Here is a 6,219-nt window from a genome sequence, read left to right as displayed (position 1 = left end):
GAGCAGACAGTTCCCTACCCCTACTTCTTTTCAGAAGAAGCCTGCAAACTTTCAGTTTCGTTTCCCGCCCTGCTTATTCCTGGCCTAGGGGAACCAGGGGCTGTTGGGGAGAAGAGAGAAAAGAAAACCATTGGGCTCGGATCATCCCTAGACCCCAGTTCTGCTTGGGGATCCTAGCGCTCTAACCCGCGGTGACAAGAAGGGGGCTCGGCAGCTTATACCAGCTCCCATTATATTTTGGGGGCAGCGGGGGTGGGAGTGACTCAGATGTAGGGCTGTAACATTTCCAAAAAACTTCAAGCGAGGAAAAGTACCCATTCATTTTTTATCTCTTTTAAAAAGACATCCAGGTGTCTTCAGTGCATGCCTGAATACTCTGGATTCCTTATGAGTTAGGAAATAGCTTTACTCTTAGAATGGCATCAAAGTTACCGGGACCCAGATTACTTTTCATCTCAAAGCCTCAACCTTCATAGGATCTTGCTTAAATTTAAAAATTGGAAGCCAACTTCGAGGTCATCTATTGTGAGAGTTCTTAACCTCGTGTCCAAAGACTGCGGTTCCGTGGATAAATGTCCCCGGGGTCTAAGAATTTGGGTTTTTTGAATTTTTTTTTTTGGTAATTGTATTTCAATACAACTGGTTTCCATCATAATCCTTTGTGTTTCATTTTATGTATGTAAAAACCTTATTCTGAGGAGGGGTCCGTAGGTTTTAACAGTTTGCCAAAGAGTTCCATGAAAGAAAAAAAGGTTAAGTCCAACACCCTAATTTACAAAGGAGGAAACTGAGTCCCATATAGGCTAAGTGACTAGTTCAAGGTCGGTAAAGGATTAAGGAGCATAGTCAAGATTCAAACCTGGGATGTCTGAAGGCCAAACTGCTCAGGGAGGTGACTGTTAAGTTTGCCATGACTATCAAAATCAGCAAACACTACAAAAGAGAACTTTATTTTTTGCTTAGTTGGTTGCTGAGTCTTAAGAAAGTAATGGAGAAAATGTAAATAATGCCGATGAAACTTAAAAGTGTGTGGTTTTCTGGCAGCGCAGCCCAGGATTTAGGCCTCTTTCTACTCCACCATGGGATAGGTAGGTGGTGCAGTGGATAGCCTGTGGGGCCTGGAGCCAGGAAATTAAAATCTGGCTACAGAAACTTAGTAGTTGTATGGCCCTGGGTAAGTCACGTACCCCTGTTTGCCTCGGTTTCCTCATCTATAAAATGAGCTAGAGAAGGAAATGGCAAGTCACTCCAGTATCTTTGCCAAGAAAACCCCAAATGGGGGTCTGACAAAGAGTCAGACACAAATGAATCACTACTGTAAAACACTTTCTCTGTATCCTGAGCCCAAGTACTTTTTAGGGGGTTAAGGGAAGGGTGCATTATCTATAAGAGCATGTGGAAATTAAAGCTTCTTTTCACTTTCATCTGGTGAAAATGAAAAGAATATATTAACTAACCCCTAGAAAAGACTTAGCAATAGTATTTAGCCTTTATATGGTGCTCTAAGGTTTACAAAGCACCTTACAAATATTATCTCTATTTAGTCTCACAACTCTGGTAGGTAGGTGCATTTATTATTCCATTTCACATATGAGGAAATTGAGGCAGAAAGAGGTTAAGTGACTTGCCTAAGGGAGTAAGTGTTTGAGGCAACATTTGAACTCAGATCTTCCTGATTCTAGACCCAGTGCTCTAACCACTGTGCCACCTAGTTGTCTACGTTTCACGTAGTCCAATAATTCTTAAATTTTCTCTCGATGTGTTTTCCAGGACAGTACATATATACACATAAATATGTATACATACACACCATATACACATAGATGTGTGTTTACACATTTCATGTTTTTGTAGATATTCATTCATTTCATCCAAGTTGTTGATTATGTTGGCATATAATTTAGCAAAATAAAATTAACTATTTCTTTATTTCATTTTTTATTCTGACAATTTGACTTACCACTAAAGTAGATTAACTTGCTACCTATTTAAAAAATAATAAGCTATTAAATTACCTATCATTTAAACAGTTTTTCTGCTTTGAGTTTTGTGACTCTCTTGTTTGATTTTCAGAATTATTGTTTGGATTTTAGCTGGATTTTGTGAATTCTTGCTTTTCTAATTTTTTCTTAAGTTCATTGATCTGTTCAAAAAAGACACAGAAGAGAAAAGTTTTCAGAGGGGCATAAATAAGCAGGACAGCTAATGATGGATTTATTCTATGCTTTATAAACACTCAGAAAGTCTGCTTAGAGATTCACAGTTTCATATGCAATCTCTTTTTCCTGTTCTCTGAAGGCAGCAATGCTCATATTTATTAGTATTAAGTACAGAGCAGCAAAAAAAAAAAAAATAAAGAAAATAGTTACACAACAGAGAGAGCTCCAGGGCTCTGAGAAAGTTCCCACTGAGTACAGCCATGGCCATGAGAACAGACCCTTCCCCATATGAAAAGGTTTTTCTGGCATCTGGTCCTACAAATCACATAATTTTGTTGTCTTTTATCACTGATATCGTTTATTATATTGTTTTCCTGCTACTCAGCCACTCTCGCAGTTGTGGTATAAATCCTATTTCATTAAAATGAATAAATAAATATATATGTACTTATGTATAAGATAAATAGAATGAATATTGATTTGAATAAGTGTGTGTGTGTGTGTGTGTGTGTGTATGACACTATAAAATAAGGTGAATGGAGTGCTAAAACCATTTTACAGATCAAGAAACTTATAGTAATACTGTGTAATTCCCAAAGTTGTTGTAAAGATCAAATGAGGTAATATTTGTAAAGTGCTTTCTTTTTCAACACACAGGTCCACAAGAACTGTGGCAGAGCCTGTGTGCTGTCAAAAATGACAAATGTCTCTGGGTTCTTGACATTGTCAACAACACTATCATAGGTATCCATGCTTCTTGAACCTAGTGGAGGAGGAGAAATGTAGGATGGATTGCCCTCACAGTAGGAACCTACGGCCACTTCAGCCTCAAACACATAGATCATGCAGTCAGAGTCAGAGGTTCTCCTGAGATTGTCTGCCAAGCTTTTGAGGTTCTTGCTGAAGTAGATGCCACAACGATATTGGGGGTCTGATGGGAGAAAACAAACAAAAACCAGTGAGAGCTGGGAGGGTGAGTTTCATCTGAAAAATCACATTCCTTATTTGGACACTAAATATATGCAGCTACCAGTAATCCAAAGATCCACATCTCCCCACTCTCTTTCTCTATCTTCAGTGAAACACAGTCCCTCAAAGTGAAAGAGAATACCATGAAACCCGACACAGAGAAAATGGAAAGAATAATTTAACTTAAGTCAATGTTTGATATAAAGCCCATAGTAGATGGGCCAGTTTTTACTTCCCTGGCAATACTATAAGTTCATCCATTAATTTCCTTCAAGGGAACCGAAAGGTCACCTATTCCGTCACTGCAGGGGTGAGGAAACTGAGGTCCAGAGAGGCAAGTTACTTGCCCAAGCTTTGATGACCTGAAAGTTTGGTTAAAGGAGGCAAATAAACTAGGTGATATAGAAATTAATAATGTTTATTCCCTTGAAGCTAGCGAAGCTAGCTTACTTGCACATACAAGGAGCCAGAGCATAAGTTCTGACCGTCTGAACAAAAGAATGAGAAGGCTTAAATGTAGTTCAGGAAAGCCCCAACTCAATATGTCTGTGTCACTCAAAATTTATGATCTCCATGTATGTTTAAACACAGTATAAGAAAGGAATTTCTTAATTGGATAGGTTGTAAACACAGCACGATAAGAGAGTTGACAAAATGTCCATTGAAATTACAATCCAGGACCTCTGTGTTTAATTTACCATTAACATGCCATAACATAGTGTATGTCCATAAAATATTAAGATAAGAAAAAGTCCCATTATTCAAGATAGTGTTTCAGCTTAAGGGTCTCATCCTTAATAGCCATGAACAGAGGAAAGAATGTTCTTAAGTCAGCCCCATCTGGGCTTGTTGACATAGGAAGAGGCATTCTCTCAGTTTACTCAGAGAACAAAGAAGTTGTTAGGCTCTTCTTCTGGTTGATGAGTTCAGGCTCTGGCCCTTATTGAAGTTACTAAATTGATATTAAATGATTATCAGGTTACATAGCTAGTAAACAGGCAAAGTCAAGATTTTGAACCTAGATTAGGTTCAAAACCTAGATAGGGAGCCAGGTGGCACAATGCATAGAGCACTGGCCCTGGAATCAGGAAGACCTAAGTTCAAATTGAGCCTCAGACATTTACTAGTTGTGTGACTTTGGGCAAGTCACTTAGCCTCTGCTTATCTCAGTTTTCTGATCTGTAGCACCTACCTCCCAGGATTGTTGTGAGGATCGGGTGAGGTATTATTTGTCAACCACATAGCACGAAGTCTGACACATAGTAGAAGCTATATCAATGCTAGCTATCATTATTATTATTAGCTAGCTGTTACTATTAGATTAGCTGACTCCAATCTAGTGTTATGTTGCTTCCTCTCCAGGTTCTTGGCTTCCTATATACCTCCCCCTTTAAGGAAATCATCCCCAAGGAAACATCCCATCTTTAAAGGACCTTAAAGTTTTAAGGAGATTCCCCTTCTGTCCCTTCCCCACTGAGGGATCCATAGCATGGCAGAGTGGGAAAGGCTCTGGGTTTAGATAGTCAGACAGAGGTGGGCTGGGATTCTGGCTCTGCAACTTCCTAGTCATGTGACCTTGAGCAGATCATGTCTCTCAGTTTCAAGGGAGGCAAGGAATAAACATTTATATATGTCCTGCTATGTGCCAAGCATTGTGCTAAGTGCTTTTTACAAATATTATCTCATTTGAGCCTCATAACAACCTTACAAAGTAGCACTCTCAATTTCCTCATGTGTTAAGTAGAGACAATAATACTCGCACACCTCTTCCGTTTGATTCCAGGGCTGTTGTGGAGGGAGTCTTTGTAAACAAATATGATACAAATATGACATCCTGTGGTTATTGTTATAACCAAAGAGCAGCACTTGATGCAAAGTTCTATGGTACTGAGCAAAAAAAAAGTTAGACTATTTCCACCTATGAGCAAGGAGGAAAAGGGACTAGGTTACTTGACTGTACCACCCTTCTACTCAAGAAGACAAATGGAACTGTAATTAATCATAGAACCCCACCGCCTCTCCTCCCCCCTCCCCCCCAGGCTGGAAGGGACCAAAGAGATCACTTAGTTCCAGGAGTGTGTTGAAGCCAGTTTAAACTGGTATAGAACTGTCAAGTGTTAAATTTTCAATGTGAACATTTAAACCTCAGAAATTGGCAAATGTTACAAATTAGAATTTGATTTATTGCTTTGTTGACTGTCTAGAAATAAGAAAGAAATGGAGAAAATATTAATAAAGTAGGTTATGCTTAAAAAGGTGTCACTTTTTTGGAAAGCTGGTTGTTAAATATTTACTAGCAGATCGTGCATAGCTCATAAAGAAAGGTTGATGACAGAGAAAAGAATGGAAAAGAGGATACTTAACAGCTTTATTTGGGAAAAGTTAGTTTGTTACAAGTAGGCTGTTATCAAGGTGGTGGAAGGGACTGGATTCCTGAGTGTAAATAAGAGCAAGCTTTGGAAAGCACTTCACATACATGATCTCATTTGATCCTTACCACACATTTTCAAGGTAGATGCTATGATTTTACTTATTTGACAAACAAGGAAATTAAGGCTCAGAAAGTTTAAATGACACAGTGGATAGGCTGCTGGACTTGGATCAGGAAGACCTGAATTAAAATACTACCTATGAAACTTAATAGCGATGTGTCCCTGAAAAATCATAGTAACAATCAATGATTTCATTAAAAATAAATGGCAACGAGAAAATATGCAAAAATTCTGGGGATGTAACTAAGGCAGTACTTGAGGCAATTCATATCTCTAAATATTTTCTTAAAAAAAGAAAGAGTAACTTAATGACTGGGGAATGCAAATAAAACAACAACAAATGAATTCCCTGCCCCCCCAATTAAACACCAAAATAGAAATCCTGAAAATCAAAGGAGAAAATAACAAAGTTGAAAAAAAAATCTGAAAACATTGAATTAAGATTTGAAACTAGGACTTGTTTTATTTAAAAAAAAAATAGACAAGCCATTAGCTAACAATTTTTTTTTTAAAAAGAAGAGAGCTAAATTACTATTATTAAAAAAAAAGGTAAATTTGCAACCAAGGAAGAAGAAATTAAAAAAAATTATTGGGAGCAA

The sequence above is a fragment of the Trichosurus vulpecula genome, chromosome 2, assembly GCF_011100635.1.
Source record: "Trichosurus vulpecula isolate mTriVul1 chromosome 2, mTriVul1.pri, whole genome shotgun sequence".
NCBI lineage: Eukaryota > Metazoa > Chordata > Mammalia > Diprotodontia > Phalangeridae > Trichosurus > Trichosurus vulpecula.
Note: the sequence above shows the minus strand (reverse complement) of the source record.